At 47.0% G+C, this 23,987-nt stretch overlaps 1 protein-coding gene across 2 annotated transcripts in view; it reads right to left on the bottom strand.

The window, feature by feature from the left end:
- LOC144113396 (forkhead box C1-B-like) overlaps positions 1 to 817 on the bottom strand; it is a 117,975-nt gene extending 117,158 nt beyond the window's left edge. The window contains exons 1-2 of one of the 2 annotated variants that reach the window (XM_077646438.1): positions 697 to 817; positions 496 to 527 (exon numbers count right to left, since the gene is read on the bottom strand). The gene's annotated coding sequence lies outside the window, so the exon portion shown is untranslated. The remainder of the gene's footprint in view (positions 1 to 495; positions 528 to 696) is intronic. The other variant, XM_077646437.1, reaches the window with a different exon arrangement.
- Between the last annotated feature and the right edge of the window lie 23,170 nt (positions 818 to 23,987).

Consider the following 23,987-nt stretch of genomic DNA (forward strand, 5'->3'; position numbering starts at 1 on the left):
TCTCTCGGATGTGGCGTTAACCCCAAGCTGAACTTTATATCAATGCGCGCCAATGGGTTTTCGAACGGGTACATTTTCATGATCTTGGCATGGGTATATGATGCACATAACTCGAGGCAATCAACGACATATAAATAAAACGCTGTGAAAAAACTGTTAGGTTGTTAGAAACTGACAGCTATAGCTACACCGCCCCCATCTCTTCATCTCCCAGTGGGAGTTCGGTCAAAGCCGCACATATCAGAATCACGGGACCACGAACGACACATTCTTATTGGCCAGCAAACGAACGTGGCAGCGCTCCACTGGCATTGGACAGGGGTGATCACGGGATCCGAGAGTGGTCACGATGTTGAACTAGTCTGTTGGCGCATGCTTTTGGGCCATATTAAGGCGTAAATTCTGGATAACCTTCCTGCTGCGGCTATGGGTGTGAGGAGAGACGCAGTTACTAGGGACAGATGAGAACGGCACAGCTGCTGAACGAAGACTGACCCCGCTGTCCGGTGGCATCCACGTCAGTAACGCTAAGGAAAGACCACGCAGTATTCAGTTAATATTTCACATATAGCGATAGTTCCATGCCTTTTGCGAAATGTAGTGCTGCCACGACGGTAACGACGAAGCCTTTAAACGACTGTGGCATCGTCCAAGGCTAGGACAGGGCATAAGCTTGTGAACATGGTATTTACTTACTGCAGCTTTCTTCTTGTTCTTGCTGTGCTAATGAGGATAGGTGCAACACGCACCAGGTATCGCTAACGCGAGCTTAAAAACAAGACTGTCATGGCGGCAGCTGGCTAACCCAGTTAGCCGCTTCGTCGTTTTTGTTGTTGGTGTTGCTGCCCTCAAATTTCCCTTTTTCTTCTCATAGTGTGCTATGACTGTTATTCATCACGGTGAAAAAAAAATCGAATATCTTTCGTGTAAATCGTTAAAATATTTCATGCGCACGATTTTCACTTGTCTACTGCGATGAATACTTGGGTGAAATATAAGTTACTTGTAAATAGTTGTGGTATATGCAAGAGCTTTTCTCACTGTTTTGCGAATTTGTGTGTTTTCATATTTGAGGCCTTGTGCGACACCGCGAGCAGCGTGCGCAGTGAAGGAACAGCGGCATTCTTTGGAATTACTAGGGGTTACTTGAATTACTGTATTTTGGAACTACTACCTCTCTTCAACGTTGCCTTCAGTGCTTCTAATATCTTTAGTGCTTACTTTCCTGCGCTGACATTATTAGTTAATGATGCGATGGCGGCCGGACAACCATTTTTTTTAGGTTCACATCCCTGTATCTGCAATGAAGTCATGCTTACGCCCGTATGTCCCTGCTTAATTATATTTCTCTGTCCTAGACTATTGCAGCGCTCTTACGTTCTTACTTATTGTTGTTTTCGTATGTCAACCTGCTGTGCACTGCTCATTACTGCTTTTACTGATTACTCCGCATTTACAGTGATTATGCTCGCTCAATAATGTTTTCTTTTTCTTGTGACGTTTATGGTTTATGGTTTATTTGGGTTCAACGTCCCAAAGCGACTCAGGCTATGAGGGACGCCGTAGTGAAGGGTTCCGGAAATTTAAACCACCTGGCGTTCTTTAACGTGCGCTGACATCACACAGTACAAGGGCCTCTAGAATTTCGGCTCCATTGAAATTCGACCGCCGCGGCTGGGATCGAACCCGTGTATTCTGTATTCCGGGTCAGCAGTCGAGCGCAATAACCACTGAGCCACCGCGGCTGTTACTTCCGACGTGAGCGCTGTGTTCTATATATTGGGCGTTATGTATATCGTAGGTGTGTCGTGTTTTATTGAGCCTTATATCGTCAGTAAGAGTGTGAAAAGAAGTAGTCGATGCCGCTACAAGGCAGCAGCGTCTCCTTTGGTGTGCATTTAATTAAAAAGAAAGAACACACGCGTCTTTTTTTTTTTCTTACAGGCGGAACCAACGGTTGTTAGGGATGTCGTGAACCTATATATATATATATTTAATAGTGGCTTGTGCACCTGGGTCGGGGGTCGGGGATATCTCTTACCTGAGCGAATCTTGATCGGGCTGCATGGTATGAGAAGAAAGCTGTGACGTGGGCCGTGCTACCGTATACTTGAAGGTCATTCGGGTCGTTGAGTAACTTTGAGCAATACGTGCTGTCGGCCAGGCTCTCAACTTCTGCAACAGGGAATTTCCGCAGAAGAAGCGCAGAAGCTGAATAGTCCTAGTTCTTTCAGGCGGGGCGGAATGGTAGCGGGTCGCAGTGAAGAGCGCGTGCATCGTGTTATTCTCGTTCCCGCGTCACCTGAAACAGAAGGCCACGATTTGTCTGCTTCAGGCATCTTGATGCCATGTCTAGCCGGTACCGGGATAAGATAGACGCGTAGAAATAAACGCAAGCCGTTATTTGACTTTTCTTTTATATGCTGTTTGGATCGTATTCCATCTGGCACAGGATGTATGACATTGTCTAAGCGTGCGCTAATAAGGCCCGTGGCGAAAACAGCGCACAACTTAAGTAGGGGGAAACTGGGATACAGTGGCAAAATGCCACCGTCTGCCGCAAACAGAATCTGCAATAACTGAGGCGCCAGATTTAACACACACTCAATCCCGTGTGGGAGACATATACGATAAAAATAATAATAACTGGTTTTTTGGGGGAAAGGAAATGGCGCAATATCTGACTCATATATCGTTGGACACCTGAACCGCGCCGTAAGGGAAGGGATAAAGGAGGGAGTGAAAGAAGAAAAGAAGAATAGGTGCCGTAGTGGAGGGCTCCGGAATAATTTCGACCACCTGGGGACCTTTAACGTGCACTGACATCGATAGAAATTTCTTTTCCGTACAAAGTGACGTATTGGTTGTTTATGGCTTCACAGGAACAGATATTGCAGGGCAGCTGCAGTTGCACAAGCCAGAGAGAAGAAAGCAAGTTTAGGTAACACAGAGATAGAGTAGAGGATAGAATGGCTAAAGTAACAGACTATATCGTGTAAACAAAAAAAAAAGAGCACGGATAGAAGGTATTGGTCGGCAGGCGCAGTTTTGTGCACATTTGTGACAAAGACCATTTTAAACGCATTTCCATTTCTTCTACAGACGGAGCTTGGTTTCTCCATGACATTGCTGTGCAAATGCCTTCCCGAAGCGGTAAGTGTTAGTCTTTTTTCGCAGCCGACGCTGTTTGTGTAAACTGGCGATCAGCGTGTTTAACGCGTCAAGGCGAATTAAGCACACACTTGACTTGCATGCTCGTTTCATGTGGTGTGAATGGGCACGAACATATAGGCTCCGACGCGCAATGAAGAGCATGATGGGGCTCAAGTTAGCTCCGATTAAAGGTCCATGTATGTATGCTTTGAAGCATTGGAAGCAGCCGGTACAGGAGCTACAACTATCAGCGTTACTGTGGCGGAGCCTCAAAGCACTGTTATGCAGTGCAGAGTATGCAGCTATGTATTGAAACGTACGCGGTTATTTTCAGATGACACAAAGAAAAGGCCGTGGTCGATGCGCGAATTTTATCCTCGCAGCTATGCATATTCGGGAGGCGAACATTCAGTGCTATCATAGCTGTCATGAAGATACCTCTGTCTAAGCTAAAATGAAGTTAACGTTAAATTACTAGTTTTAAACACGCTTGTTTACATCTCAGATTTGAACTCAATATTAATGATGAGCCTGCTTGAAAAGAATTTCGTAAGGTGCGCGACCTCTGAGGTACACCCTTCTCAATCCATCACCACGCTACGCACCAAACTGCTCATTTGCTGGCATGGATGGGGCTTGGTTTCGTTGGGGTAAGCATTTCCGAAGCCAGGGGCGTAGCTAAAAGTGGGTCGGGGAGGGGGGGCTCCTCTCATCTCCTTCCCCCCGAAATCAACACCATGGTTCAAACATCCTGTCCTTCTGCATAATATTATTTTGACTCACCTCCGGGATTGGATTGGATTGGATTGTAAAACTTTTATTTACAACAGTTTTAGGGCTATGTAGGCCCCTCGCCTAAGCGACGGCCAGAAGGTCCTGGCTTCTGCGGTGTCTTCGGCTAGTTGGACGACCTTTGTCTGAATCTCCGGATCGGAGCTGAAAAATATATATATATATCTGACTACGTGCCTGTCCGAAACCTTTATTCTTGCTTCATTTTTAACGTAAAACTTGGACTGAATGAGGAGGAGGAGGAGGAGGAGGAGGAGGAGGAGGAAAGGCAGGGGGTTAACCTGAATTGCAGCGCAGCTGGCTGGCGACATGGCAGTGGAATCTAACACGCATACACGCATGCAGATTCTGCAAAACTTGGGCGAAGATTAGCTTTTGAACTGGGGTCGTTAAAATATGTAGTGAACCTGGTAGTTGAGATTGGCAGGTGTAGGCATGGAATGCATTGCAGGAAAAGCGAAGCAAATTCTAGGGCGGCTCATAGATGTTGGTAGCCGCACACGGATATTGGCCAGTTCCTTTGGCTGCTGGACCCGCCGCCGCCTATTGCCTATTTCTATCATCCGACCTGGGTAGCGTGAATGGTATCCCTGGTCTGGCTGCTTTCGTGGCTTGAGGAGCCGCCGCTATGAGCCCCTACTCTTCCATCTGAAAGTGCGCTTGGCGTTCAGCTGCTTGTCTTTGCGCTCGGCATCTGCCGCTGCTTTTGCTGCTTGGCGCGCCACAGAGCTCGCCCTCTCTTCTGCGGCCTTAACATGTTCACTGTGTCGCGGGTGATCAGTGAGTGACGTAGCGTATTTATGCTGTGTGGCACGAATTTTTAGGGGCGCGATGAAGCCGTGGGACACCAGTTTTTTCAAAGAGCCTGCGAAAATAGCACATACTAGGTTGGTGTTGGAATCTGTTGTCGGTTCCAGTAAGTTGGCTTCGCCGGAGGCTTCCTGGAGGGTCGCGCCGCACCAAAGAAAATTTAAGGGTGGCCCACCGGCGGGCCACGACGCACAGGTATTAGGGCTCCAAAAATTGCCGTCACAGTGAACGTGTTAAAGACTTGTTAGGACGTCTAGGTCACCTTCTCAGCTTCATGTGCGGCTTAAAGCTGCCGTTGGTGACAAAGGCAGCACTTTCTACCTCTTTATTCATTTGATTCTGTTGCACGGCCACGGCGCCATCACTGCTGCCGCCGGGAATCGGGAAGAGCAGAACTAACGCATGAAAGATGAAGACGGTGATTTGAAGTATGTGGAACGAGAGGCTAGCAATTAGAACATGCATTTCCTTGTTACAGCAGATTTTCAGAATTTGGCATTCCCTTGGAGTGTCCTCTTATGCAATTCACGGCATTGCGAGGTGTCCATGGCCCTCGTGCGGTGCAGAATACCTCGATTGAATCTTTATTTGTGCCGATCGGGGTTCTCCCTGTCGAACCTTTGGTAATCATGTGGCGAAATCAAATCGACTGCTCACTTCCTCCTTTCCTGTCAGCGGTTTGCTTGTCTACGAAAAGTTTATTTGGAGATCCCCCTCGCTCGATTAGGGCTTCCTCTTTCTATTCCGGTTCTTCTCTCCGGTGGGGTAAGCGCCAGAGGACAGGTCCTGAATCCAGTGTGTGGTTTTCTTCATGATTACATCATTGCGCCACGGAGATTCCTTTGTTATAATTTTCAAAATTATTTCATTTAGCACAAAATTTGACCGATATCTGTCTACCTTAATTATGTCAATGTGTCACTACTGTTTCAATGTGCAAAGCATCGTGGCCAATCCCCTACTGATGGTACGTGCCACTCCACTAGAGGCCAACAACATGCAACGCGATAGGTTGCGGCTACGGCATAGGGAAAGGGAAGGGAAAGTAGGAAAAAAAGACAGGGAAACATAGCTTCTCTGTTTGCGCTGGCGCTGCTGGAGTCCTATTCGGGGCTATGGAATAGGCAAGTTTCTTTTTTTTTCTGCTAGATACTATTCGGACAGAAAATTTCGGAATGTTTCTGATAGATTCGGCTTTATGTATGGCTCCAGATCCGGCGTCATGTTCGGTTCCAGGTTCGACTTCATGTTCAGCCTCACGTTCGCTGTGCTTTCTGGACGATGCTCGCCTGAATTTTCCCAGAATGGGAGCTAAAAGCACTTCATGCTTAGAATCAATGAGCATCAAAGCGGCAGACGCAAGCTCCTATTTCTACATGAAAACTCTTTAGTTAGTGCTTCTGCACTGGCAAAACGACACCAATCCTTACGATGCAGTCGTGTTTCAATGTAATAAAACGAAGGTAAATCGAAGCAGAACTGCTGTTTGCTGCCGACGATAAATAAAGTGCACCGTAAAATTATGTTGCCAGTCCTCTCTTCCACAGAGCCATGAGCGTGTCCGTCACAAAGTCATTTGCTGCTCTGTAGATGCGGTGAAAATGTGTCTCTGTGGTAACACCAGTATGCACTCTGTGCCTGTTGCTTTTAGGCGTTTTGTTCCTTAGAAACGCAACAAGCGATGTAAGCACATCTTTCACCGCTACAAGCAGCGTTTACCTCGAACAGCTTCGATGAGGTAATAGCATGCTTTTCATTCACTTTACTTCAGAGGTGCCAGTTTAAAAGCGCCCTTCTTACGACGCATCCAACGGATGTTTTCCGGTTCCAGCACACTGCTTCCTCCTGAAGATCTCTTGCTAGCCCTGAATTCTCCATCTTATCCCTGAAGGAATTTCTGAATTTCGGCTTTCCTGTCTTGGGTATCAGCCGCTTCTCACGGGATATGTTTATTTCTGCTGCCGCAAACCAAGCCATTAAAAGAAAAGAAATAAAGGAAACAGGAGCTCGAGAACAGCTCAAAAGTCGCTGTGCGCGCACGAGGGTCGAGAGCCCTCCTTAGAGCCGCCGAGGATTGAAGATCTTCGCGACGGCAGCGTAGCAGCTCTCCCCTCGACCCCTCGCCGAGAAGGGGAGGGGGGGGCTTATGCGGGTGGCGGCGATCCCTCCGGGCTTGACATTCCCGGACAAGCGCCTTGTCCTCCCCGGAAGCTCCAGCCTGTCAGCCCCCTCGCCCCTCCTTCCCCGCAGCTTTACTCCCGTTTCCGCCAAATGTGCCGCAGCGTCCAGTCGAGGCCGGTGCGGCTGCGAGCGCGGCTGCGGAAGGTCAGGACCCGGCGGTTGCCAGAAACCCAACACGCCGCTGAAAAACGGCCCGCGGCAGCGCGACGTGTCCGGGCTGTCTGTCGTGCGCGTCCATTCTTTCCGCGCTCCTTCTCTGCCCCCCCCCCCCCCCCCCCCCCCCCCCCACACCCCCTGCGCCTGTTTGTCGTCCACGCCTTGTTGGCCCCGCTCCCCACCCGCCGCGAGGAAGGTGTCAGCCCCGAAGCACTGCCTGCGCTGCGCCCCCACCCCGCGTCAGAGACGCAGCTTTGGCTGGCCGCCGCGGGGCCCCGGGCCACTGGGCTGACCAGCAGGTGCACGTGCGACAACACTCGGGCTCTGGCAGAAAGAAAGGCGGCAACGAATAAACGATAAATTACGGCTCTTCTTTCGGCGCTTCTCCCAAGCCCATGCCACTTGAACGGGGGATGAAGGACAGAGCGGGCCGCTGGCGATGGCTCAGCTTGCGCGGTGTGGGACTCACACGCAGGAGATCCCGCTTAAAAAAAGGAAAAAAAAAAAGGCGAGTACCGTAAAACGCCTTATACCCACTTGTCCTGAGTGTTATCGTCGAACAGTTACCCTGAGACGAGGTGCTAACAACCCCTTATTGGACGAACCCGCTTATGTAAGCCGTTAGCTTTGCTGCGCTGGTATTATTGTTACAATTATTAAATTCGGGATTATGAAAGAGAAAAGAAAACGAAAAGGGGAGAAAAACAGGCTGGTAACTGCCATCAGAAGGGGCACGACGCCTGCCTGCCTGCCACAGAAGCGAAAATAATGGGAAGATTGCAGAGAAAGAGTGGAGACAACTGAGAGGAAGCGAAAAGATTAACAAGCGCGTATGCCATTCTACGGGACCGCACTCGCGCCATATAAAGAGAAAACAGCGAAACGAGGAGTATATTACATGGTCGAAAGTAGAGGTGGTAAAGCGTGGCGCCCGGACACATTGTTTACCGTCCCAGTTCATCAAGGCAGCCTAAGAAAAGAATTTTGTGAATGAACCTTAATAATTGAGGGTCCCGTGAATTCGCGAATAGTTCTCCGCGTAGCATCTGTCAGATGAACCCAATCATGAAGATGCCGCGATCCTCGCTTAAATACATCGCTTCTTTCTGCTCTAACGTGACGGACACCAGCAGTGAGGTCCACCTGGACGAAACTGACCGGCTAACTAGCAGGACGTACAACGAGACTGCTGTGACGGGATTAACTTTTCAACATGAATAATTAGCCGGGAAAGTACACTGCCTGTCTCTGTCATCGTGGCTATCGGTCAGGGCGGGTGATCTCGCACTTATTTTGAGGTTGCAAATTGTGGGACGGACTTAAGTGACTGAGGTTCTTTCTAGTAGGAGAGAGAGAGAGAAGAAAAAAAAAGGGGGGGGGGCTGCCACGACTAGCGCGCACCGCGTGTTCTGCCGAAGTGTGAACCGCAGACGCGGGCCTCTCCGAGTGAAGAGATGCCGCTGGAGCAGCAGCGCCGGCAGAGGAGCGGCCCAGCTGCGGCTCCTTCCCCCTCCCCACCCCCGAGGAGCCCAGTGCCGGCCGCCCCGCCGCGCGAATGCGTTCCGTTTTGAGCGCCGTCAAGCCGTCCTTCGCGGTGTGAAGCGCGCCTCGTTAGGAGCCGTCCGACAATGCGCCGAACAAGCGGCAGCTTTGTCCTGACGTCTGCGCAGATACGTCATCATCGGCCGCGCACAAGGCGCGCTGCCGGCCGTCAGGCGTGGCCCTTCCGCGGCTGTAAAGCGACACCCCTGGCGGAATGGCCGTCTTCCCCTGATGGGTTTATTGGGACACTCGCCCGGCCGCCGCGGAGGGACCCAGCCGCGGGCCGGCCAAGGTTGTCGGCCTCTCTCGTGACGGCCGACCGCCTCTCGTCTCTGTCTGCGCGCCCCGTGCCTTTAATGCCTCCCCTTGTTGTGCACGCCAGCACGTAGCGCGCGCGCGCGCGCGTGTGCGCCCTGTGTGTTAGCGCCTCCGATATCAAAATTTCTTTGCGAAAAAATTTATGGCTCGCGGGGCGTCCGTAAATCTTCCGGGCGTCTGTAGCCCAGCGCGGGATACAAGCCTCCTCTCTCTCTCGATCTTCTTTCTTTCTTTCTTTCTTTCTTTCTTTCTTTCTTTCTTTCTTTCTTTCTTTCTTCCTTTCTTTCTTTCTTTCTTTCTTTCTTTAATGAGGTTATTATTTAGCTCTTTCGTTCGCGGGCTTGGCTTGGAAACATGCGTTCCACGTCGAATGTTTCTGTTTAAGGCCTGACGCGGGAACATTCGTTCCTCCTCCTCCGCAGATGAGCAGCCTGCACCACAAGTGAAGGCACTCATACTCTTCCGCCCTGCGTTGTGTCAGACGTTTGGCTGTATCGCTGTCCTTCCTCTCTTGTGTTTGTTCCTTTTTCTGACAGATCATGTTCGGCAACATGATGCGCGGGTTCCCGTTGCGTGACCGTTGTGCCCGTCTTGTACCTGATAACTTCAATAGCTCGCAGAAATTCAATAACCTTCGATGCCACATTCTAGTTCGGCTGCGTGCCATTATGACTGCAGCAGAATCCGACTTCCGTCGTCGGTCGTTGACCGAGCCATAGTTTCTCGTGTGCTCCGACAGCTCAGCGTTCGTTGTGTGAACACTTAGTCACGCTGCAAGCTAAAACAAAAATTACAGCCGCATTCCTCCAGCGTACGTGGAGTTATCAGCGCTAGCTGGTTCGCGAAATGACTAAAATACAGTGATGACGTCACTCATTACTGCCATTACACTGAACTCCTCTGCCACTGCCACTGAACTGCCGCAGTATCATACGAATGAATGGGCGGATTCGTGGCTTAGTGGAGGTATACTTTGCATCGCGGTTCGGGGTAGAGCCTAGAGTTTGAATTCAGCTGGCCAGGCAAGCTTTCGTCGGAGGGTGGAGATCGGGGTCTATGAGTGAATGTCTATCTATCTGTTTGCTCGGTGGCTTCTTAAGCTGGTGCAGGCATGCGGACGTGACGATGACACCAATGACACTAACGACGACGCAAAATCGGGGATCTAGGCACATACAGCAAACGCTGTAATATGCTCACACACGCAGTCACTGTCTCTGTTACATCCCGCTGTTGTTTTATGTGCGGCTTTCCAGCCCTCTTAAACGTGGATCATAGGCACTTGTGCGAGACCTCTCCAGTTCATCTGCTCAGATTTCGCCGTGCAATAAACGCAGCACAGAAAAACAAGTGTAATCGAAGATGACTCTGAGCAGGCAGCTGTGTATACGTGTATATAGTTCATTGATACTTTGTGCATTTATGCGATGAAAAACGTTTCTGATGTGCACCAAGTCTAAGTCTTGACGCAGGCGCTTCGGAGGACGGTTGATAACGAATATCTGCCAGACTTAAGCCCTGGTCTTCATGTCATTGCCCTCTAGCCACTTGATGAAAGCCTTATTTCGTGTCGCGGAAGTAAAGGAAATTTCTGGGTGCTACATTTGAACTGTTACATCCGTCATCAGTTGGGCAAGGTGCATTGAGGAGCAGCCAACTTAAAAAATAGGAAACTCATTTGTGTCAGTCTGGCGGTATGAGTTCAGATGCTATTTCAGCGGGCACCTGCTAACAACCACCCTGTCCACTTGTATTGCCCTGCTTTCCTCTCGTTGCAGTCTTGCAGCGCTTCATCAAATGTGGATAAAGAAGTTGCCTCAACCTGCGCCCCCAATGCCATATCCAACAATTCTGGACAAACGCATTTTTGAAAGGGAAAACAGTTTATGAATGCAATTTTTTTCATGTATTGTAAGATTTCACTATAGCAATCAATATATCCGCAGATCTCCCGTCGACAGGCTTGCAATGTTTTGCTATTAACATTTTTGCTATCGGCAAAAACGTAGTTTTTCCAATATTCAAATCTTTTGTCCAAGAATGCTGGATATGGCAGGTGAAAGGTGCCAACAAACATGTCAATGAACAGGGCAGGAAACAAAAGGCAGTTTCGTACAAAGTAGGAGAAAAATAAAAATAAGAAAAGAAAGTGAAGTCAAGAAACTTCACCCAGAAGTACGGAGCCGTGGGGCTGGGGCTGACGGGCCCGAGAAGAGTTCTCGAGGTGCTGGTATGTATGTTGTTGTTGAGTTGTCGACTGGATTCCTGTCTTCGGAGTTTATACGAACTGTACTCGCTGAGTGTATTTGGATATGTGTGTGTGTGTGTGGGGGGGGGGGGGGGTGAGTGTGTGCTCGCTGCGCTGTTCTGGTTAAGTGACCTGCTAACTATGGTGAGCAAGTTTTTTTGCGTGTGTGATGGATGGGATGAAAAAAAATAAGTATTTCCGCTTTGTATCTGCATAACGCTCTTAGATATTTCATAAAACATCTTTCGTTTTGGGCTTTTATAATGGAACAATGGTCCCTAAAATGATGAGAGTAAGCTATGCTTTGCTTTCACGAACACAGGGACGTCTGGATTAACTGAAATAAAAAGGAAGTTTGAAGCTTAAAGTTTATTGCTCTTAAGGGCACAGGAACGTCTGAATTAACTGAAGTAAAAAGGAAGTTTAAAGTGTATTCATCCTTTCAATACAAGAGAAAAAAGAAAAATAAAGCAAGAGCTAAAGGCGTAGCCTGACAAGGGCTCTTGCATGAACAGGATGCATATGTACACCAACGTTGCAATAACAAAGCTCACACGTAATAAACAGACATTTATACACACATCTTGCTTAAAAATGTACATCAAGGAAAGGCAGGTAGTACTAGGGAAAAAAATTCGAAATTATACAAATAAAAAGGCAACATATAAATATCGATACAGTCAGACATTTCCATAATCATTTTTTAACCGTCACTTTCTGACTGAACTGTTAAATATAAGAAAGCTAAAATCAATGCTACTTTCTAACTTGTTCAGCAGAACAGGGACCGTGTAATTTACATATTGCATGTCATAATTAATATGCATTATTGGTGCTTTTAAAGTCTCCTTGCGCAAGCTGTACCGACTGGGTGACTTGGAAATGGTGTTCTCATATAGTTTATTTTTTATGTATTTTGCGAATCGAAAATAGTATATTTGATCACCATTAAGGATTCCTGTCTGAGGAACAGAGAAGGCGTTCGAAATATTGGGGTCGACTTCGGTAATTTTAAAAAATTGTGAAGATCTTTTTCTGCATTGTTGCTTATCTGGTATAATGTTTTTAGTCGTGGCTCCCCAGAGGAGGCTGCAGTTTGATATTTTTCAATAAAATAGCGTGCAATATAAGATTTCCTTTAACCAAAGAGGTATCAGATTACCAAGTTTAAAGAGGTACCAAACAACTTTACTCAGTTCTGTCCATAACTTTTCTACATGTGTGTTCCATGATAAACCGCTTTGAAACCACACACCTAAAGACTTTTGAGTAACAACTTGTTCTATGCTAATAATATTAAATAATATAGTTGTGTTTGGGTTAATAGGCTTATCAACTGGGGCAAAAGTATTTAGTTTTACTTACATCGATCGGTAGCTTGTTTATATGCAGCCACAGTGATAATGAAACTAGATACCCATTAACCGTGAATTCTAAATTCGTAAGCGATGTGGATACAAAAAACACATTCATCAGCGTCCTTAATTAAGCAAGAAGAGTTAGGTATATCTGATAAATCAACTATATAGAGATTAAATAATATTGGTATCAGTGTATATCCCTGAGGGACATTACTGATTACTTTTAGCCTTGGTGATACATCATTGTTAAGTCGAACATACTGGTACCTGTTTGTAAGATAATTACGCATTAAAGTTAGTGCTACTCCACGTATACCATAGTTAGGCCGCCGCGGTGGCTAAGTGATTATGGCGCTCGGCTGCTGACCCGAAAGACGCGGGTTCGATCCCGGCCGCGGCGGTCGAATTTCGATGGAGGCGAAATTCTAGAGGCCCGTGTGCTGTGCGATGTCAGTGCACGTAAAAGAACCCCAAATGGTCGAAATTTCCGGAGACCTTCACTACGGCGTCCCTCATAGCCCGAGTCGCTTTGGGACGTTAAACCCCCATAAACTAAACCAAACTAAACCAACCCAAACCAAACACATACGATAGTTTCTAAGTTTAGGCAAGAGTAGCTCATGATTAACCGAATAAAAAGCGTTACGAAGGTCGAGGAAGAGCCCTATTTTGAACAATCTGTTTTCTATATTATTGAGTATTTCATGCTTTACATTCAGCAGCGTCTCCTCAGCAGACTTGGTTTTGCGAAATCAGTATTGTGCAGCAGATATAACGTTACAAAAAAAAAAAAAAAAGACGAGCCAGTCTTGTGCTAAAAACAGCCTGAAATAGTTTGGACACCTCCTGCAACCGGTTAAATTTTATAAGTGTAGAATCCTGCTGGAAAAGAAAGTTGGAATATGGCGGTTTGTATCTATCTAAAAATGCACTTGTTTTTACCTTTTTTATTCTATTCTTTATTCACATCCTTGTATACCTGATTTCTTAATGATACTTTCGTAATTTTTTTTTTGTGTTGGGGACAGTGGTTTTAATGCCAACGAATGTTGCTTTCTTTGCTAATTCAGCGGCAGCGTCATTCGCATTTCTTCCAAGACCTTCTTGTAGCCCATTCTTAAAGCTAAGAACGAAAACTTTCTTGATTTTTGTTTTCGTTTTTTGTAAGGATAGCTGAGAGCGTTTAAAGCACACAGGCTATCCGTATGAGTCATGACATCTTTACCGTCAGTGTAATCTGAAATGTAATATAAGTCTTTTTAAATTGCAAAAAGCTCAGCTTTAAAGCTCAAGCTATAGTTTGTGATTTTGCATTGTGCGGTGTTAAATATAGCAGCAGATTTATTAAATACCACAAATGCGGCGCCGTCTTTTGAACCATTTTCAGAGACACCAGTGGAGACCAGGCCTGCACCTTACGCAGCACCTCATTAACCTTTTTTCGAAGCTTCTTAGCACTAAAACGAAATTCTTGCGGTAATAAACGTGCAACAGTCATGAACTTCCTGACCAAGGGTGTGTTTTTGTTTGTATAAGAACTTGGCGTCGACTCCTAGCTAGGTGTGCTGCTCGTGATGGTGATTTTGTTGTAATGATACAAGGGAAGCTTAGCCAACGAGCACCATGGCCAAGGCCCCTAACTTTCTGCGGCGATAAATATTCCGCGAATGGAGAACAAAGAATCCGCCAAATTCCGTGGCAGACATCAAATAATGCTTCGGTATGCACCTCGCGCTATATTCGCAGCCAAGGTAGGTAGGTATATAGTGGGATGCACATGGCGCACGATGGCCTTAGTTGCCTATGTGCCATAAAACCGAACACATTAACAATTTCGAGTGATTTTTTACGAGCTTTTCAATACAGCTGAAACGACCTTCGCGAAACTACTAGATAGCCGCTAGAAGAAGCCCAGCTTTTTAATGACCTTGAGTCAGAGCATGCAGCGCGCACGTGCAAAGGGGAAGGTAGCCGAAAGAGTTGTGGAGTACGGAAAGCAAATGGCAAACGGGTGCTGAACAGGGCAGCACTTAACACCGAGTAGCGGCAAGGCGGTGACAGCGGCTGCTGCTGCGTGGAAGGCTGCAGGCATAGAAGGCTTGGCTTCGCTTGATTGTATCGCGCGCATCTGCAGCGTTACCTCTTAAATAACGTCGAGGTATCAGCTGCTTAAAAATTTAGCATGCCATCTTCGTATTTATATTTTTAATAGGGGATAGGGGGGGGGGGGCATTAGGTACGGTGGTTCTGAACAGTTCGAGATTGCATTATAGTCGTAATAACGGTTTTCAAAATCCCTTGAGTTCTCAGACACCCTCTATAGCGTTTTGTTCGTGAAATTAAATTATGGCAAAATATTAACTTTGACGTCATATTGTCGTTCCTACTGATGTCCGTAACAACAATAGCATAAATGGAGAAGATGGTTGTTAAAACATAATTCCGCGAAAAGTGTTTGAATCCGCGACTTTTCGTATAACCGCGAAATCGTGGGGAAACTAGAAGCCTTAGCCATGGCTATCGTGTTCTTGGCCTGCAATACATAGAGTCAAATGCCCATTTTCCGAACATTTCTCAGCAGGGAAGCCGAGCACAAGGTCAGGGAAAGCTTGTAACCGTTGGAAAACCGTTACTTAGGTGGTGGCACTGGGGTCGTACCCCAGTGCCACCTGCGCTTTTATAAGCGTTGCTTCCTGAATAAAACTATCTGCTATTAGCCAGCGCTGTGTCGCGTCCCTTCTCTTCCTTTGGCCTCGTGCCGTTGCGCTGTTGCACTACAAATTAACTATCCTACTGTTTTATCATATTCAAGAATGGCCAGTATTAATCCGCAGAAAAATGGGGCGAAAACAGGCGGGAAACTCCGAGGGATTCTGAAATAGGTATACAGTCGACTCAATGTGACCCTGCAACGCACCTGTGGCGACAGTAGTGCGGTTTGCGTTTTGTAGCTACTGAACGCCGCGTCCTTATGTTCACTGCAGAAATCTTTAGTATATGGTGCCTCGATACAGTTTCCTCTGGAAGGGTGGTGGCATCCCTCCATTTTGGTGCACGGGCTCATTTAGCCACATCAAAACATTTCCCCGGAACTCAGCATCCCCGCGTCTTCGAAACGTGAGAGCGTTGAATACTGCTTTCACAAATCGAATTCTTATTTCGGATAAAAGTATAGCACCTTCTTGTCTATTGTAGGGACCGGCGCAGCCCCTGTGATTCGAAATACGAATCTTTCAATCGGACAATGGTGTCTCCACCCTACCAAAGGAAGCAGTATCGAGGCACCTTAATCTTAACCCTTTCGACTGGCTGCTATGTTGGCCGGTTCATAACTCTTCACCGTCAGGTGGGCTCCCACGGCTTTGTGAAGGAAAGTCTGGGTTAAGTGTTGCAAGTTGTTTGCAAGTTTCTCAAAATTCAACGCACGAATTCACGGCTCCGGGCATTAAGTCTATTTTGCGCAACTTTTGTGAGTTGTGATCAAACAAGACCAATTCGGAGAACTGTATCTTGACTTTAGCAAGAGGTGCAGTTCTCATTTGAGCCAGCGTTGCACATGACATTTGTAGCAACGGAAATCTATTCGCCCAATATTGCGCATGGTCATGGAGCTTATAATTGCAACAACGACAATGTGAGTTTTCGAGAGAGTCTGTTCTCATCTACTCCACATCTTTTCCACAACAACAGAGAACAATCTCTGGCTGCCGTTGGCTTTTGTCACTGCCCTCGCTGTCTTCGCTGGTGCTGCAGCTGTCCGCATTCAACTTTCAACAGTCTGGATATGCATTGTAGCTGTCACTCAGGCAGCAATTGTCAACCCTGCTTTCTGGCGGAAACACGCGTCATGCGCAATATGGATCCGTAACAAAATGGGGTATTCATTACCAGCGGGGAGAAATGGAAAAATTCTCCGGCAACACGAGTTCCATCAGTCATGAGTTCGCGACAAACCAGAAATCAACGAGCTATTCACTAAAAAACATGCGTTTCAAGCGTCCGGTATAGTGACACGGGCGGTACCAGATTTTCAAAAAACGCACTAAGTGAAAATAATATTCTGTTTCCCAAATTTTTCCTCATTTTCGCGGCAACGACTTCTGCAAAAACGATAGACGCCACACCGCTGAGCACTGCAAGTAGAGGTACAGTCGGGGACAAAAGTCTCTGGGTCACGTGCTCCTCAAAGGAAGCCCATAGCTCTATTATTAGCCGCCGGCTGGAGACTGCACTTTCGGAGGCGAAAGAAGAACCGGCTTTTGACTTTCAAATCCACATATGTGGCCTCCAGCCGCCGGATAATAATAGATAGCTCTATGGGCTTAGTTAGCGGAGCACGTGGTCCAGAGACTTTTGCCCCTGACTGTACATGCGTCCCGCCTTTTGATTGACCCAGCTCCTTCACAATAATGCCATGCATTTTTTATTAGGAAGTAGCGCCTCCTCCTAAGAACATATTGAGACCAAAATCTATGTCCAAGCCCGAATTGAACGAGTGCATGGCATACGTTTGGAATGTTGTGAGTCGCAGGCTGTCAACAAGAAAGAGACGCTGAGGACAAATAGAAAATGGCCTGTATCGATAGAGTATCGCGTTCCAGTCATAAAGAGATCACTCTCGCCAAAAAAAGAGCTTTTATAAAGAATAAAAGTAAAACAAAATAAGAAATGCAGGTGTCGCCATCATCGGCTGATTTAGAAAGTAAAATGCATTCGTTAACGCCGATCTTTTCCGCGGATCTCAGAGGCTACGCTATATCACCATTATCTTTGAATCGGTGGACACCCGTCCTTTACGAGTCCGAATCGACTGGCGGGAAGATGTTTAAATCCACAATGGTCTCGGCGATAACCGGACCTTTTGCTGCCTGACAAACTTCAGCATAGCCAGAAAGCCAAAGAATAAATTTTTTCTGGGAATATTAATTTTATGCAGTTGTCCTCAGGTGTCCGTTTAAACGTTTAAGGATAGCAAAATTTGTGAAGCATTCAAACGGCTACAACTATCTCCTGCCAGCCTCCCCCCCCCCCCCCCCCCCACCCGCTCTTTTAAAAAGGAAAATAGCGACATGAAGGAAATATTGAGAAAATTATGTTTCGCATGCAGCATCAGACATAGGCGTGCCGAGGTTCTTTGAGCCTGAATTTCTTCATAAATTTTTAATTAAGACATCAAAACCAGCTGAAGGCTTGAAGTTCCGATACCAGCGCTTATTTCGTATGCGTGAGGTTGTTTTCAACCGGGGCAGGTTCCTGGAGTTTATTAACGTAATTTTTTTCCTGCTGATAGGAACTTTATTGGCGCCTAATTTGCAGGCAGCTAGAAAACGGAGAATGCGCGTTGCCTTGAATGTATTGCAACCGTCAAAAGCTTATAGAACACGAAATTGGCGGAAAAGAATTAAATTCATCCCATCCAGGGCTCTTAATTAAGATTTAATATTGCACGTACCGTCTGATTCGCATACTCAGAATTGGGCTGCATATATGCATTCAAAGCTGCATGCAAAGACGGCGGTGAAATTATTATTTTCGCTATTATTGCGTGCCATAAACTTCTGACTGCGGTTGTACCTGAGTCGCAAAGGCAACGCCATTGCATATTTTGGCCTGGGCGGACTGGCGGCCTTCACCTTTTCGTGTTCTTCGCTTGTTTTTTTGTTGTTGTTTTTTTTGCAAAGCCACTTACAACTGGCTAGAAATGCCATTCCTACCGATTGGGCAGAGAAGCCCCTGTGTACGCTCACGGGGGAAGAAGCCGTAGCTTGGAGGCAGCTATACAGACGAACACGTACCAACACCTCAGCCGGTTACACCACACACGTCCCACATTATGCCTATGCGGGGAACGCACCACTCTGTACCGCACCGCATGGGCTTGCTAAAGCATGCAGGCAGCCCCGAAAATTCCAAACCCAAACCCACAACCTGAACAGTGTGAGGCCGCTCTGTTCAGCTCAAGCCTAGAGGACCAAAGACAGCTGGTTCACTGGGCACAGGAAAACAGCTAAAGCCGGAAGGGAGCACTGGACTTGGAGCCTCTCCCAGTTCGGGAGGCGTAAAACTCTTTACTGAATAAAATATTTTTCGTCATCATCATCATCCCTTGTATTATATCGAGGCTGCCTTCTTCTTCTTCCTCTTCTACTTCATCTGCCTCTTCTACATTTTCTCATTATTCTAAGCTCCCCTGCACAGCATCGGTAACCTAGCCTCCAAGCTGAACAGTTCAGTCCTTCACTATCGAAAACTTAGCTCCTTAAAAACGGGGCAAACATTCTTTTTTTTTTACCTCTACAGAAAGTCAGCTTTCCAAATTACCATCTCTAATGGGTGCAGCCGCTTCCCTTTTCATGTCATTAAGGGTCACTTGGGACAACTTGAACCAATTTGGCGCCTGTCCACTTTGCACCAAAATCACCCACCACCGCGGAGTCTGCGGCCGACAGATAAAAGACACGTCATGTGTGGTTGACGCCAAAGTCGAGATAAAGTAAAAGGGAGCAGAAGAAGCGGGCTAGCAGATATAAGCAGGCCTGCGAGGCTAACAGTGGCAAATAAAAACGGTAAGAAGAAAACTCGCTTCTTATTACAAACTTTAACCTCCGCGTATATCCGCTCCCGAGCATGGCATAAAAGTAACGAAAACGGAAGACAGTGGCCTCGAACAATGCGTTGCGCGTGAAATAAATAATTTAAAAAGTTGCAGACCTTACTCTGCGCGAAAGATTTCAATTAAGCCGGTCAGGAGCTTTTTTTCTTCACAAAAGCCAAAGTAATTACGCTGGCCCCACCTTTTTAATCCGCTTACCCGAAAAAAAAAAAAAAGACCGCATGAGGCGCCTTTGAGACGACGGCAGCGCACTTTTTTGTCCGGCCTTTTTGCACACACTGTCACAGATTACAGCTTTCCTTTTTTTGTTTCAAATCTAATCTTTCAAAAAGTTCCAGGTTTTGACACCAGAAAAACATGATTAGTGCCTGTTGGCGTGCGATTCTTAGTTCCTTACTACGCGCTCATAATATGCCTCGTCTTGATAGTTTATAAGTCAAAACAGAATTTATTCACGGTTTATGCGCAGCATCACTTAGTTTCCTAATGGTTCTATGCCCTGCTTAGTGATACGTGCTTTCACAGTTACTTCGCTTGCAGTGCAGTCCCCTCTAATCAGTATACCACATTTGGCTTCCTTTCATTGCGTTAGTTATATTACTGCTTCGTATTTCTGAATCCGGCTGAAAGTTATGAAAACACTATACTTTACTGACAAGACGGGAAATGACCACGGAGCGGGGAAGGGCAGAAGCGGCATATGAAAAAAGTAACCTTAAAGCTGACCTCAAGAAACTAACATTGCCTTCTTTTGGTCCTTTTGACAGAAGAAAACAATGGTGCACTGGAACCGTGGCCGAACACCGTGCGGGCTATGATCCATGCTACACGCAGCCGTCATCTGCCGCCATTGCCGCCACTTTCTATAACAGCGACGCTACAAGAGTAATTGTAAAACTAAGAAACGGTTTTTGGTTGCACTAGGGACTTAAATCAAAGAAAAAACTTAAAGAAAACAAAACCATGGCCAGCATGAATTAAGGTTTGGCAGTGTATTTAGGAAAGAAAAAACGCAGGCTTAAAAGCAATCGATTCGTATACGCCAGAAAACGAACCACGTGTGAAACGAACATCGTTGACCCAGCACCAAGCCACTTGGTTTTCAGTAGCCAAGCAATGCCATGGGGCTCATGTTTTGTTGCTGGTCCTCTAAATTCATTATAGAGTGAGAAGGATACTGTCAGGTTAATCTGGTGTCAATGAGACGCGCATCGCTGCGCAGATTTTTTTTATAGAAAAAAAGCGCCCAGAATCAGCAAGAGGAACATTCCCAGGGCATGAAGTGTCTGAAGGCAGTGAGGAAAACAGTTACTCCATAAAATGTCTAGAGCACTAGAGGCACCGCAGAAGCCCCAGTGTAATGGTACTGTCGAGTGTAATAAAATTTTGCAACTAAGTTTTAGAAAGGAAACAGGAGTTAGAGAGAGGTGAAGCATAAGCAAGGTCCTAGTCACAAGCGAAGGGGCTTAGTACTGCTGGGAGCTACTAAACGTGTTTTGGTGGTTCATTTCAAGACACCATGCAGTGTCCCTGCCTTCGTCCAAAGAAGGCCAGCGATACTTTTAACTGCCTCTTAAATGTGCGTCTGACTGATTCCGTTAGGATGCTGCAGGCCAGAGACACATCAAGCCGCTGCCTTCCTTTGACGTCTTGAATGGGTGAGATTGCAGTACTGCTCGACCCTCAACCTACAAGTACAACCGTATATGTGAGTCATGACCATAGCCGTGACATCTGCAACCGCGGTAATCCAGCGGGCACAGAGCCGTGTTTTCCACGCTTTCAAGCAAATCGGACCACAACCAGTCGGACGACCAGAAATCTCTTTGCTTAAGGAGGCTTGGTATCTATTCCTGTTGCCTTCAGGGTGAACTTTTAGGCCAATCCGGCTTGATTGCCGACGTCATCGTTCGTGAATTGCCTCTGACTGCCTTCTTGATAAGTCTTATGCCAGCAGCATTACGGTGGGAAGGCCTCGCTAAGCGCCTCGCGCCTTTTAACGCAGCCGTGTAGGCGCAACGACACCGTCTACGCAGGCGTTTACCGCAATTCGGGCAAGAAAGAATGTGAGGGGGGAACTGTCGCTTCGTTAAGGCCTTCACCGAAGTGAAACTTATCAGTGGGCAATACAGAGACACCTGAAGACCTCATCATCACCGCGACCAACGGAAGTACGTACCTAGACGTGGGTGCACACTTTCTCGTGCTGCGTGCTACAGTGCGTTTATCTACCACTTGCACAAGCGCTGCACTTACACGACAGGATCTCAAGCACGACCACCGGTTCTGGGCAGCTGCCTAGCGCCATCCATTAGGTGCTGCTTAAAGTCACTGGATTGACTTTAGAGCCGCTTAGCTACGACACGCGTGCGCAACTCTGTAAGGAAGCTCGAAGCCCGCCTTTGACGTTGAATGGGGTAAAAATTTATTGTCTCATCAGTATTTCGCAATTGATGATGTATCGTGTCGGTTCCAGCTTGCTCCGCGAAACATATGGAAGACAGTTATCAGTTTACCAGGTATAGATTCGAAGAAGCTATTCTCCTGGACTGCACTAAAGTGATCAAAGCACAGTGCATTCAGGTAATTTCTCAGTCTTACCCTGAGCTCCGTGTGAAATAAAACGGTTCACTTTCTAGCTGAATTCTGCGGAAAATACGAATCATCGGTATACCTTGGGGCGCCTGGTGAAAGGAACACGAACTAACGGATTGTCTACTGCTGCTGCACACGCGTTCCTCTGCCAGCCACTTGCAACGTTCGTTCATCACCCGTACATGTAGATATGGCCGCCACCCAAAAGAAGCCACAGACTCGGACGCCCAGAGTTATATACTAAACCGGAGCCAACCAGAGCCACACGACGCAGCACTCCGACGCGGGACACCCTATCGCTCAAGCTTACGCACGCGAGGCGTAGACCTCCGAAGCTCTTTTTTTGGGGGGGATGGGGGGGGGAGGGGGGGGCTACCCAGAGACTTGTCGCCGACTAGCTCGTTCGTGGGAGCGGGGCCAGTGACAAGTATAAAAGAGATGTAATGGCGATGCCGCGGGTTTCGACGTCGACGCCTCGCGGCCGCGTTGCACGCGCGGGTGCTACAAACACCCGATGGGTCCGCAGGGGACGGGCCATCCTCGCGGCACGGGGCTATTTGGGGTCCTCGGCCAGCATTCCAGAATCGACCTCCTCGCGCGAGCCCCGTAGACTGCGGCCATAAATCACCGAGTCCAAATATTGATAGCGGGGATTTGTAGCTCGCTTTGCAACGCCAATAAAAACACCCTGTTGCAACGACACCCCCGCGGCTGTTTAACTTGCCGGCATTCAGCGGACGGCCTTTCAGCGTGGTCGCATGTCACCGAGCTCGCAGCGCAGCCGGCCGACCACTTTTTTTGAGTTGCCAAGAAAAGGTGGAGGAAGAAAAAAAAAAGAGAAAGACGAAGCCTGTTTTTCTGCCCGTAAGTCTCCTCGCTTCTGAATCACTGGACGGAAAAAACTGTACGGACCTCAAGAGCGTTTGCTGCGATCTATGCCTACCCCGACAGACCCCAGAAATCTTCCAAGGAAACTGCGGTATCATTCCTCAACCCACTCTGAGCTTCCTTCCAGTTTAATAATAAGTTAATAGGAAAGAAACCGCACCGTAGTGCATAAATTTCAGTGTATCCAGGATTCTTAACCATTCCTCGATAGAGTTCATCCGTGAAGCGAAATCAAACGTTATTATCGCACGTTATTTTCCATTATTTTTTTCTGTTTGCGGTCCGAACCTTAATTGCTTGCCGTATGTGTGAATCGGGTGTATGACAGCACTTTCTGGAATGTTTTCCCTGGCTGGCCGCTTGTCATCAGTCGGGGCGGGTTGGGGGACTTGGGACAACGCTTAAAGGCTCCGGAGGAAAAATCGAGTGCGCATTCCCGTCAATAGCTCAAGCGTGAAAATTGCATTTCACTGTGCGCTTCGAGTGACGTTTCGGCTTACCAAAGAAGCCAACAAAATTCACGAATCCTTTTTTTGATCAGTTGGCTAACCTGCAACCAAGAAATAAATATTACACAACATGAAGCAGCGACATCAGGCATGTGCCATCTTTTAGGACCAGTTACGGTCGTCAAATGCTTCGCTTTCAAATCCCTAACCTTCTTAATTCCTGTAGCGAGTCTTAAAACCTGGCATCGAACTTGATTTGTTCAGTACCTCCTTAGATCTATTGTATGTTCCTGCTATCAAACTGTATGTTTATGTCGTCTTATTTTGTGTATCATGCGTGTCATTTCGACGCTTGTGACTTTGTTCTTCAAAGCAAATTCTGTGCTAATATTTGTCTAAGTGTGGTTGCCTTTTATTGTTATCTGTGCACTGTTCCTGGCCCTGTTTTCTGTAGGAAGGGGGTGCACGCCTTTGTCTAGCCTATCTAAGGCTTTTTTGGCGTACCTCCTAACATCAAATGATATTGAAATAAAGGCATTTTCTGTTTGTATTTAAGGTCTTAGACCATTATAGCAGCCTCGTGAATGGTCACTTAGTGCAAGTCTGCTCACTGATGAAACTTTTCTTAACCAAGTTTTTTCTCCCCTTTCCTTAATGTATATAGACTTCAAACCAAACGTGTTATGCGACCGACATTATTCCAAGCCAAGGGGCATCTTCCATCTCCACAGTGAAAATTCATTGACGCACTGACCTAGCCACGTTTTTCTAGAGAAAAATAATACGTTTGGGGGCAGCCGTAAGCAGTACCGCGTGCTTAACGCCGAACAAATGTGACCCACTAAGCAATACTCATCCTTTTAAACTGTGGCTTCCTGGGT

This window comes from Amblyomma americanum, chromosome 1 (assembly GCF_052857255.1).
Source record: "Amblyomma americanum isolate KBUSLIRL-KWMA chromosome 1, ASM5285725v1, whole genome shotgun sequence".
Lineage (NCBI taxonomy): Eukaryota > Metazoa > Arthropoda > Arachnida > Ixodida > Ixodidae > Amblyomma > Amblyomma americanum.